A 12,245-nucleotide genomic window follows, 5' to 3' on the forward strand; every position below is an offset into this window, starting at 1 on the left:
AGAAGGAGCGGGCTTTGGGAAGCACACAGCATGAGCATATATGAGCTAACAGGGTGTCGTATACATTGAGAGTACACTTACTGTTTTCATTGGTTTAGTTAGTTCTGTTGTATCTTAGCATGGTGACACATTTATTCTAGGGTCCTCTTTGCAGCCACAACCAAAAATCCACCTGTCTTGTGGGTTACTATTGAGACTTTATGTTCTGTAGCATCAAAATACTTTCATCTTAGTGCTGGCATTTGGCTCTGTAAGACATCACGTCTACTCAATTTATGTGGGTGCAGCTATATGATTAAGATAGCTATTTAAGCTAGAGGGTGGACCATTCCGCATGCTGAATTTTCAAGGAAATATATATATTTGATATATATATCAAAAAATTCAAAAAAAAATCAGTATGTGAGTCCTAGAATAAAGAGCTGTCTCCCTCAGAGAGCCTTTAGCACCTGTGCATGGATGTGGCTTGGGTGGTTTTGCCTGTATAGAAGGACGGGCTTCCACATTCTCCTCTGCTTTGTCAGCTCCTTCCATTCCCTGGCCTCGATAAAGCTGAAGTGTGTATCTCTGGCCAAACCACCTTCTGCTGTTTTCATGTGTCCTCAATTCCGTGTGGTCTGGCCTGGCAAGGAGAAACTTAAACTGAATGAGTGTGGTTCACGGCCTGGGGATTATAGATTTCTTTCAGAACATCTAAAACTCTGAAACAATGTTATACCATTGATCCCCAAAATATTCTTGTGAACTTAGTTGGAAATTCTTGCCTGTATTTATGACTAGGGAAGCTGGAATAAAGAGACATTCATTCCAGTCAAATCAGTTTAGATTCTATATGGTAGAGTCTTGGTTCCTTAATCTTCCCCAAAATATCTTACTCTTGCCTTAGAGACATGTTGCAACTCTATGGCCTTTCTAAGTGTCAAATTCAATGAAAGTGCTTCTTAATGGTCGCCTCTTGGTGGGTGGGTTTACAGGATGGTTTTGAGGTTCTTTATGATCATCCATGTTCTGGTTTTCCCATAATAAGCATGTGTTACCTTTATAATTGGGGAGAAAATGAAAGACACTTCATTTAACAACCGTGTGCACAGTAGGAAACCATTTTTAAAGACAAATGTACATATGAGATTACATATCCAAATGTTAATAGCAGTCATTGTGTCTGGGAATATGGGTGATTTTGCTTTTTTTTTCTAGTGCTTTGCGTTTTTGTTTTGTTTTTTATGACTACTCTTTACTTCTGTAATCAGAAAAAAAATACAAACTATTCTTTTAAAAATGCCATGCAGCCTTCTTCTTCCCAGTTAATGCAGTAAGACTGTGAGGGCAAGGAGACTGGGCATTGGTTCTGACCCTGGACGTGCCTACCCTAGTGATGCGAGGCAAGTTGCATCCAGTGCAATGACCCATCTCCATGGCTTTAAAGAGAGGTCATTATATTAGCCCAGTGTACCCCCCTCGCCGACCCTCTCCCCCCTCAGAGTCAGATTCCAGTGATCTAATGCGTATGAGGGCCCTAGAAAGGAAGGTGTGCTACCGCTAGAACTGTCGCTCCATAAATATTATGTTCAATATTATTAAGGGAACATGCTGTAATTTGAAGGCACATCATTTTTATTTTGAGGGAACAGGCTAAATCACAGTTATTAAACCAATCTGCTGTACTTTGGCACTTCTTGTGCTGGCTGATGTCACGTCAGAGTGGAAGTGGAGGTTTGTCCCTGTACGCCCAGACGCCCTGTCACTGTGTAAGGGTCAGGCAGAGGGATCTGGCCAAGAGCCGTGGGGGTGCAGGAGGCCCAGGTGCTGCTGGCTCTGGGACAGGGCTACCCCCGTTGGCCAGACAGAAGCCCAGCTTGAACAAGGATTCTAGGAAAGCTGCAGCAAGCCGCCCCTCTGAGTCTTGTTGGTTGCCCTGCCTGCATCTTCCACAGACAGACCGTCAGATCCTCTGGCCAGCGAAGCCCGGCTCTTGGCTGCACAGTGACAGAAAATCTATGGCTGAGTAAGACGGCTCCATCAGGGGATGGAGAACTAAAACATTGTTCTCTTCCAGTTAAAAGTCACGTAATTATCTGTGTTCAGTCATAGAGTTTTATGGCCACAATGATTCACACAGATTCTAAGAAGGAGGAAAAAATGACATGAAAAGAATGGCTTATAGGTCAACCTGTTCAGATGGAAAAGATTCTACATCTACGCTCAGAGAGAAAGAGAGATCTATATTTCTTTGAATGTGAAGTTTCACCAAGCATTTAAAATATATATTCTCTTGATACGTCTCTCCCTTGGTCTCCCCAGGGATGGAAATAGAAATTAGTCTGTGAATTCAACTGAATTCAAGTTTCTTCTAAGAAGCAGCTAAGCACTAGTGGACGAGGGGATGGCTGCTTTCTAAAGCTCATATTCTGATACCCCTTTTGTTAAGGCATCTTTGTTGTTAAATGATTGGTATTTTGGTGGAACTGAGGGTCCTTGAACCACTTTTCTATTTTATACCTGGCTTCTTTTTCCATAGGCCTAAAAGAAAAAAAAAAAAAAAAAGCATTTCCTCCACTTTTCAAGCAATTTTAGGAATTGTCCTATGATTAGAAAAGACAAACAAAGCTTAAGCTTATAAATATTAAAACTGAATGTTGGAAAACAGCTTGAGTTAATTTGATTGCTCAAATTTAATTCCCTAATTGATTACTTAATTTAATTACAGTTTTCTCCTTATGTGTCTAAGCAGGGCTGTATTTCAGCCAGCCTGGAGAGGTAGCCAACTCTCCTATTTTTGTAGCACGATATGAAATAGCATGGTCCCATTGGCTCAGGTTCCAAAGTTGAGGACAGTGGGTGCTAGACCATCAGCAAGACTTGCTAAGAAGTTGGAATGAGTTTTGCCATCCATAGCGTATCACCCATCCTCACCTACACATAACAAAGGCAATAACAATACTGAAAAAAAGATTAGTGAGAGAGAATTCCTCTGAGCAGAGTATTTCCTCCTATCCTCCTTTTCAAATCAAATGTGTGATAGGAGCTGGAAAAGGATTAAAGATATGGGGTGTTGACCACTCAACCCCAAACTAGTTGCTTGCATTGCTACAGAAACCCAAGATGGCCACAGATTCAGAGAGAACTCCTGGGCAAGTTTGAAATAAGTATTCTCTAGAGTTGGCAGGGCACAGAACCAGTAAAATCTGGAGGGGAAAGATTGATGGAATTTTCCCCAATGGCAGGGTGAAGAGAAGGGCTGAAGGAACCACAAAAAACACTTCCATCTGTCATGGGCAGGGGTGCATTTCATCTTGTCAGCTGTGGGTCAGGGAGGACACCTCAGATGAAAGCCAGGCTCTGGTTTCCTTGAAAGGACCCCACCAAAAGGGTCAGCCGGGAGATATTTATCTGTTCAGAAAGATGTCCCCAGCAAGGAGGTCTCCAAAAGACCAATAAGAGTGATGTGTGAAAGAAAAAGGCACGATTAGCCCGGTAGTAGGCATCATGACCATATTGCTACAGGGCTGATCAAGTATAACATTTTGCCCCTTTACCTCTCCTTCCTCTCCCCAAGGAGTTAGTTCTGGACGAGTTAGAAGCAGCAGAGTAAGTCTGGAGGAGAGGGTGTTTGAGGGTAAATATGGAACCGATCAATATCCACTTCCCTTCCCCAGTGTATTTGAGCTTGGGTCAGGCCTGAATGGGGTAGGAGAGGAGCTTTGAAATACATGAGAGACTGAAGTTTTGTGTTAGAGGAACTGGGCTTTTTCATACCTGAAAAATGAGACATCCTTGATTTCTGAGGAGGGGCCAGCCCCTCAATATTTCACTTATCTGAGCAAGGATTCCAGAGAAACATGTCTTTGCATCCTGTGGTTTTATGAGCAATTTTGGAGACGTGCAGTCTTGGTATATGACATATAAAAACTTTTCCCTTATTTATATAACACACCCCTCAGCAGACCTCTATCTTTGATAACCTGTTCTAACCTAGCTCTGGTTTTGAAGAGCTCCTCTGTTCTACTCACTCTGCAGAGACTTGGATGGCAAGAGCTATTTAGATGATCTAGAATGTAAAATTGAGAGCTCAAAAGGCAGGCCTGTTGAAAGAGGAGATACAGTATTTGTGAAGCATGACTAGGGGGGCTTTCTCTGAAAGGCTGGGTTGGTATTTAAAGTGCTCTTAGTATTTGGTAACTTGGAGCACAGTGATTGAGACCTCTAACTCTGAGCCTGGTCCTGTCTCCTCCTGACCATATGATCTTGGGAAAATTGTGTAGCCTCTCCATGACTCAATTTTCTCCTTTTTGAAATGGGGATAGTGATAGGTTCCTTACCTCATAGAGTTGTGAAGATTGAGTTAACAGGTGTGAAGTGCTTAGAATAGTGTCTCATAGCCTGATATTTATGTTAAGGTGGTTTAGACCTACACTGTTCAATACAGTAGTCACTAGTCACAGGTGGCTACTGAACGTGTGAAATGTGGCTGGTCTGAGTCGTGATGTGCTAACATATAAAGTGCACACCAGAATTGGAAGACTTAGTACCAAAATGAAAAAAGAAAAAAAAATGTAAGCTATCTCATTACTAATTTTTCATGTAGATTATCTAATCTGAAAATTTTTGAAATAATTTGAATATTTGGAATATAAATATTCAAATAAATATAATTTAAATAATTAGGATTTATATCATAATTTGAAATATTTTGGACATATTGAGTAAAATAAAATGTATTGTTAAAGTTAATTTCAGGGCAGCCTGGGTGGCTCAACGGTTTAGTGCCATCTTCAGCCTAGAGTGTGATCCTGGAGACCCAGGATTGAGTCCCACGTCAGGCTCCCTGCATGGAGCCTGCTTCTCCCTCTGCCTGTGTCTCTGCCTCTCTCTGTCTCTGTGTCTCTCATGAATAAATAAATAAAATCTTTAAAAATAAAATAAAGTTAATTTCACCTATTTTTTAGCTCTTCTTAATGTATCTACCAGAAAATTTAAAATTATGTGTGTGGCTTATGTTCTATTTCAATTGGATAGTGCCAGTCCATCCCTAGCTCTGATTGCTTGTTCTCAACTGTCTTTCACAGGTGGTAATTTTCTTATTCATCCTCTAATGGAATGTTTATGGGGTAGTGAGCCTGTACCAGAGCCTGGATACATGAAGGTTTAGCATTGCATTGCCTGCTCCTTGAGCCTGGGATGGGGGTCATGTGGAGTAAGGAAGACCCCAGAGTCTGGGTCCTGTCTGCTAGCTTTACGCATATTCTTCTTGGATCCCAGAATGGTAGTTAAAGCCTTAACATGTCAGTAGCAAATAATCAGAATCCAGTACCTCTGTCTTTACTAGATGTCTCTGCTTTCATTGGGTTGGGAGGTTTCATATCCGTGAAGCACTCAAGTAGGGTAATTTCCTCCTGACTCAGTTGAATGTTAACTTGAAAATTTAGAATCCAGGGGCACCTGGGTGGCTCAGCAGTTGAGCGTCTGCCTTTGGCTCAGGGTGTGATCCTGGAGACCCGGGATCGAGTCCCACATCAGGCTCCCTGCATGGAGCCTGCTTCTCCCTCTGCCTCTGTCTCTGTCTCTCTCTGTGTGTATCTCCCATGAACAAAAAAATAAAGTCTTTAAAAAAAAAAAAATCCAGGGAGGTATGCTTGAATGTAGGATGTGCATTTCCTAGTCATTGAGCAAGTACTTAACCTTTTGAAGCCTCAGTTTCTAGGTCTGTAAGATAGGAATAGTGATACCTGATTGTGTATCTCACAGAATTGCTATAAGGAGCAAATCAGAGTGGGCAGGTTTGATGTATGTGGACCAGACTCTGGGATGAGTTCCTGAAATGACCCCCGTTTTGGGAGCTGCAGAAACTTTGGCTCTGAGTGACTGAAATATCCCAGAGGGCATCCAATGGCTGGTGAACTATTCTTCTTCCCTTTATTGAATGTCTCAACATAAAGTCTCCAGTAGAATATAGGTCAGAACATCTGTTATGGTGTAATTAACTTAAATAAGTGCCTATCTGACATTTAGGTGAGTATGATAATCACCCCTATGGGTTTGTTTTTATAGCTATGCACACTTTTCATTCTTAAGAGCCCCAAGGAACAAAATGTTATTGGCATCCTCTCCAGAAACAAAGAACAGCTGCATTTGTTTGGGACATTTCCCAGGCTGCTCCTTCCTCCATGTGTGAAGGATGCTGTGGGTCTGTCAACCCCACAGCGAAGAGGGAGCTCGGGTTCTCACCACTCTCCTTCGCCAGCACTCATGCAGCTGCTGGGGACTCCATAGGGGGTACTCCACTGTGTTTTAAACCCCCATGGGTAAGGAGATCTACCTGCATTCTTCTTTCCTCTAAAGCACACAGTGGTGACATGGAACACCGGTGGAGGAAAGTTCTGGAATGTCCCTGCTTTTACCAGCTCTGATCTCATTCTGACAATTGCCACCATATATAAAAGTACTAGACTATTAAGGCTGTAAGAGCCTTGAAAGAGTTGAGTGGGTCTCAACTCTGGCTGCCTGTTAGAATCTCCTGAGGAGGGGATCCCTGGGTGGCGCAGCGGTTTGGCGCCTGCCTTTGGCCCAGGGCGCGATCCTGGAGACCCGGGATCGAATCCCACGTCGGGCTCCCGGTGCATGGAGCCTGCTTCTCCCTCTGCCTGTGTCTCTGCCTCATTCTCTCTCTCTCTCTCTGTGACTATCACAAATAAATAAAAATTAAAAAAAAAAAAAAAAGAATCTCCTGAGGAGATTTTTAAAATGCTCAATGCCTAGTCAGCCTGGATCCTGATACTGATTTAATTGAATTGGAACAGGCTCCTGGCAGTTGGTGCTTTGTGAGCGCTCTCTAAGGTTGAGACCCACTAATCTGAAGTCAGGGCTAGAGCCACGGTCTCATTTCCTCAGGCAGATAGTTGAAGATAACATGGCTTTGGACACAGACATCTTTGAATTTTGAATTCTGCTGCATTTACTCATTAATTGAGGCCTTGAACAAACTATTGAAATTCTCAATTTCCTTGCTTGTAAATGGGAAAAACAGCACTTAAAAATTTTTGGGTGAAATTAAGTGTGAAGACATTTGTCTGTTTTCTGCACTCATTATAAATAAGCAACTTGAGGATAAGGACCATCTAATAATGAAAATAACGCTTAATTGAACAACTATAATGTGTCAGACCTGGCAAGTACTACATTTGAGTTATTTCACTTAAGCCTCCCAAAATGACTGTATGTAGGTTGAAGAACAATTTCATGGGGTGCCTGGCTGACTCAGTAGAGCATGTGACTCTTGATCTGAGGTTTGTAACTTTGAGCCCCGTGTTGGGAATAGAGATTACTTAAAAAAAAAAAAAAATTTTAAAAAAAGAACAATTTCATGCAATAAAGCAAAAAGACAAAGATAAGTTAATTGTGTATGCCCAGGATCAAACAGGCTACAGCAAAGTCAGAATTTGAACTCATCTTTCTAATGCCAGTTTGTTATCTTAATTGATATACCGTAATGTCTCCCTAGCCTGTGCTAAATGTTGTTTCCCTAGCCCCTAGCACAATGCCTGCCACGTGGAAGGTACTCAGAAAATATTCAATAAATGGATAAAAATTAAAATATGTAAATGAATGAATGAAGTACCTAGCTCCTCGAAGACAGTGTTATCACTCTGTTCATCAGTCTTCTCTGCTAACACTAGCAGATAAAAAGGATCTATCTTCGACAGAGGCAATATGCAACAAGAAAAATTATAATGTGCCTTCTATTATTGCCATGACAAAATGAGAAAGTAGACTAGAGACAGATCAATCCTATTCTTTCATATACTATCAGGCAGGATATGATTTTAAGTTGGAGCATGTTGATAGCTCCAGATCAGAAAAGCAAATATCAATTCATGCTAGTTTTAGAGTCCTGTTAATCTTCCAAATTGTTATTTGGACACTAGCTGTCAGCATATTTTATGTATTTCCTACATGTCTCCTGAACACAGCTGTGCTAAAACTCTGAGGGCTCATTTTAATACACGAGAGCAGCTTGGAAGAGTCGGAAATGCACGATATGTGGAGTCAGCAAGCCTGAGTTCAGGTTTTGGCCATCCACTTACCAGCTGTGAAGCTTTAAGCCCAAGCATCTCAAATGAAATATTCATGCCCTAGAGGTTTGAGACATTATGCTGGAAGGTCTCAGAGATACAAGATAAACAATGCATTCATTCATTTATTAAGCAAATATTTATTGAATGCCAGGCATTGTGTTTCAAGTGAAATGAACAAGATGGATAAGGTCCCCATTCTTATAAAGTCTTAGATTCTTCAGAGAGACATAAGTTCAAATACAGATGAACACTATTAAAAAGAGAGATAACATGAAGTTACTTTTTAAAGGCCGATAACAAGTTTATTTTAAAAGGCTTGGTAATGTACTATTATTAGTTGCCTACCTAGAATTCACTCTCCCCTTTCTATTGGCTTGCTGTGTTCAATCAGATGTCTACTGTTGCCACATACCACCCATGGGATGGGCACTGGTTGGCTTAGGACAAATATATTCACTTCCCATAGGTTTAGGGCTAGCTGTGTAATCTAAACAGTCCAATCAGCATTCATCTTGGGACTCTGGCATGCAATCCTGGTATCAAAGTCATTTTTATGGCTTTTCCTCTCAACACCAGAGGATGAAGATGTGAAGACGAACCTCTGGGGCCATTTTGCTGCTAGGATGGGAAGAGCTTGAGGATGAAGCCAACATGAATAGAAGCGAGCAGGTATGTGGACCCCACTCTGGGGCTTGCCTTATTCTCTGAACTTCAAGGTATAAAGCTAATAGATTCCTTTATTGCCTAGCTGATATGAAGCAACTCTTCTGTTTCTTATACCATAGAATTCATAACTGATATAAAAATTTGGTTCCAGGAGTGGGAATACATTAAAATACAAACCCTAAAATATAGATTTGGCTGAGTAGAAGTGATGAGATAAATGGCAGTGCCCTGTTGGGAGTCAGGACCTATAGTCGTATCAGGGGAAATGGTAGGAACTATCCAGGATCATTGATTACAGAAAAGTCCTACAATAAAGACACAGTATTAAGTGACCGATCTGAAGGCAGAGAAGAAAGGAAGTGTGATTTTGCTTCAAAAGGCCCTCTCTGAGTATGGACTGTGATCAAGATGACTGGAATCCAGCAGTGTTGCAAAGACCAACTACCCTACTCCAAGTGAAGATTCACACAAGGAAAGACAGGAAGTAAGACTGGGATAAAAGACAAGCCGAACCCCTTAGGCCACTCCCCAATACTTCCTACTAAATGGTCCTCAGCTGACAAACCACATAAGAGCATCTGTGCTGGAGCCTGAGGTCAGGAAGCAAATAATTCCTCTTCAAGTTATTGTCAGAAGCTGTCCAGAAACAGAAGCCCACACAAAAATAGCAGCCATTACACTGAAGCTTTAGGGGACGGTCATATGACAGGGACCTGTTGTTAGACAATCTAAAGTCCAAGACTCAAGTACAATGACCAGAGACAGGCTGTCTAAAGTTCCTCACCTATGGAAGTGATGAGTGAAATATCTTGATGGTAAATAAGTTTATGAAGGAGCTATTTGCCAAAGAAACCCCAGCCCTGGACCACCACAGTCCATGACTACTCAACTCCTATGGCAATCTCACACTCTGAAGTCACACACACAGGAGGGGATTATGCAGCCCCTGGGAAGGGATACTTCTCTAGATGTGTCAATGAACAAAAAACCTTCAAGAGAAGAAAACCAGAGCCTGCCAAATTGATTAAGCAACTCCTCCACCGTCAGAGCATTATCAAAACAGGAGGCTGAGAAGCAAAAAGCATATCCTTGGTACCAGCATTTCCAAGCCAGAGTCCTGATTAGACTATTTAAGTCATGTTCACCTCCAAAGTCACATGGAGAATTCTGTTTTACATGTGTTATTGTTCAGAATGAGTCTGTGTTTGCATGTGTGTGTGTGTGCATGAGTGTACATGTGTTTACCCAATTCTCCTCTTTTATACTTGAGATTTCTTTCATTGTGGTCATCCATAGTCTTTCTCTACTATTATGTATTGGATGTGTTGGTGACTGATAGATTTGTCTTTGCCCTGCTTTAACCAACCATGAAGAGCTACATCCAGATGGGAAGAAGAAGGTTTCCTATCCCCTAGAAGTCCTGGACATGCAACTAGATGCAGTATTGAATGATACTTGGGTTGTGTATTTGGGGGGACATAATGATTGTATTTTAGGTAGATATGGTTGGACATTTTTAAAAATGCATGTATGGGAAGAGGGATGTATATAGGTGTTAGGTAGTCTATATTGTCTCAAACATCAGGCTGGCTATACCATTTATATGACTTTTTTTTTTTTTAGTAGTAGTAGTTTAAACATTACTACCAAAACTTTGAAACTTTGTATAACAAACTAAACAAAATATATTTTCATAGATAACTTGACTTCAGGCTCTTTTCAAATAATCATGCTTGCTGATTCATTGGATCTGAGTTAATATTCGCCTTTTATTACATCATGAAAATAAATGCTATTTCATTTTTGACTCAGAAATAGCCATTAGTCACCAAATTCCTAACATTGTTCTTTGAGTTTAATGGCAGTTTAGATCAATCACCAAACATATGAAAAAGCAGAGACATTCCGCATTTATTGCTCATTTCTCAGAAACCTGATGGGCTCTTGGTTTAGAGATGGTATCATCTCTTCCAGAGTCATCTATCCCATAATCTGATCACCTGGGACACTTAAAATACTGATGCCTAGATGCTACTCCCAGAGATTCAGATTGAATTTTTATGCAGCAGGACCTAGATTAGGCTTTCTTTCTTTTTCCTTTCTTTATGAGCAAATAGCAGACAAACCCAAATTGAGGGCCATTCTATAAAATAACTGACCAACACTCTTTAAAAATGTCAAGATCGTGAAAGACAAAGGAAAACTATTCCAGATTAAAGGAAACTAAGGAGACGGAGACGTAACAACCAAATGCAAAGTGTGATCCTCCCTAGGTCTTGAACCAGAAAAAAGACATTAGGGGAACAATTGGCGATCTTTGAATAAGGTCTGTAGATTAGTAACAGTGTTGTAGCAGAGTAAACTTCCAGATTTTGATCTTTGTACAGAGGTTGTGTTGGATGTTAACATCTGGAGAACCTAGGCAAAGATTACACAAGAAGTCTTTGTACTATATCTGTAACATGCCTGCCAGTGAAATCGCTTCAAAATGAAAAGCTCAGTACTTTTTAAACTACACTTTAAAATATGAAAAAAAAAATCCTCAGACTTTAAAATGTTTCCATGCCTCCCCTTCTTTAAAATCTTTCCTGACCCCTTAACTATCATAATTCCATACTTACCTTTATGTCTATATCCTAATGGTTTCTGTTATGAGTCAGAGGTCCATAAACTGGCGGTGTGTGGGCTAAATTGAGCTTCAATCCTTTTAGGTTTGGTTGGCACAAAAGTCTTCCTATCCTTGAAAATTTGATTTGTCGGGTGAATGGGTGATGGGCACTGGGGGTTATTCTGTATGTTGGTAAATTGAACACCAATAAAAAATAAATTTATTAAAAAAAATAACTATTGCAAAAAAAAAAAAAGAAAATTTTATTTGTCACAGCTCCCAACTACTCTATACTGTCTCAAACATCAGGCTGGCTATACCATTTATATGACTTTTTTTTTTTTTTTAGTAGCAGTAGTTTAAACATTACTACCAAAATTTTGAAACTTTGTATAACAAATTAAGCAAAATATATTTTCATAGATAACTCGACTTCAGGCTCTTTTCAAATAATCATGCTTGCTGATTCATTGGATCTGAGTTAATGTTCGCCTGACTTTTATTACATCATGAAAATAAATGCTATTTCATTTTTGACTCAGATATAGCCATTAGTCACCAAATTCCTAACATTGTTCTTTGAGTTTAATGGCAGTTTAGATCAATCACCAAACATATGAAAATGCAGAGACATTCCGCTTTTATTACTCATTTCTCGGAAACCTGATGGGCTCTTGGTTTAGAGATGGTATCATCTCTTCCAGAGTCATCTATCCCATAATCTGATCACCTGAGACGCTTTTAAAATACTGATGCCTAGATGCTACTCCCAGAGATTCAGATTGAATTCTTATGCAGCAGATTAGGCTTTCTTTTTTTCTTTCTTTCGTTCTTTTCTTTCTTTTTTCTTTTTCTTTCTTTCTTTCTTTTTTTTTTTTTTTTTTTTAGGTTTCCCAGAT

The sequence above is a fragment of the Canis lupus genome, chromosome 4 (genome assembly GCF_048164855.1).
Source record: "Canis lupus baileyi chromosome 4, mCanLup2.hap1, whole genome shotgun sequence".
Classification (NCBI taxonomy): Eukaryota; Metazoa; Chordata; class Mammalia; order Carnivora; family Canidae; genus Canis; species Canis lupus.